General features: G+C 57.8%; 1 long non-coding RNA gene across 1 annotated transcript; it reads left to right on the top strand.

Annotated features, from left to right (window-relative positions):
- The first annotated feature begins 6 nt into the window (after positions 1-6).
- LOC125614329 lies at positions 7-863 on the top strand. The gene is made up of 2 exons (XR_007344939.1): positions 7-351; positions 507-863. It is a non-coding gene; the product is annotated as an uncharacterized LOC125614329 (long non-coding RNA).

Genomic DNA, 863 nt, shown 5'->3' with positions numbered 1-863 from the left:
CCCGGAGCGCGCGCCGAGCCTCGGCGCCTGGCTGCGACGTCCTGGCGGGTGGGGGCTGGCGTGCGAGTGCGGGAGCCCGACTTGGTAGCCAGCCTCGCGGGCTTGGCGCGCGTGGCCCCGAGCTCTAGCGCACTTGCCCTGGTGGAGTGTTTGTAGGTGCCAGGTTCAGGGACCGCGGAGCGCACAGCCTTAACCTCGCGTCGCGAGTTTAGTGCAGGCGACAGCTCCGAGCATCACGCCCGGGAACGTTCTCCAAGCCCTTCCCGCTCTGCCCACCTGCAGCCCCAGCAGCGTCACTGCTCTGCCGTCCACGAGTTTTGCCTGTCCCGGGAGCGCATATAGATAGCACTGGTACGTGCTCCCGGGAAGTCTCCTTTCACTTGGCGTCGCGGTTTGAGATTCATGCACGTAGCTTCCTGCGTCAGTAGTCTGCTATTCCATCATCCCAGGGTTATTCATCGTTATGGTTTCCTTTTTCCCGACCCTGCTCACCATGACCGAAATAGTAAGAAATCCGGGAAACGGGTTCCCTCCCCGGAAGGATGACGCCGCCGTCGTAGAGCAGGCTGTGTCTGGGCTGCTGCTGGCTGAGCGCACCGAGCCCAAGTCTGCCCTGGTGGCAGAGAAGAAAAGCTCTGGCGGTAGTATAGGGGGAACAGACGCCTTCAGATGACAAGGTCCTCGACGAACACCTCTGACTCAGCGTCAGGAAGTGAATAGCTTACTTCTCACCCAGCACTTGGACCATCTCACATGAACTCAGTACTCTTTCATCTTTTATGACCCCTGCACTTCCAAATTGAGGGATACAAATACAAAGAGGTTTTCTGTTTAAATTCTTATTAAAGTTCCTGATAAAGGTT

This window comes from Marmota marmota, unplaced genomic scaffold (genome assembly GCF_001458135.2).
Source record: "Marmota marmota marmota unplaced genomic scaffold, marMar, whole genome shotgun sequence".
NCBI classification, from domain to species: domain Eukaryota; kingdom Metazoa; phylum Chordata; class Mammalia; order Rodentia; family Sciuridae; genus Marmota; species Marmota marmota.
The sequence above is the reverse complement of the archived record's forward strand: the minus strand, read 5'-3'. Positions and strand labels throughout refer to the sequence as shown.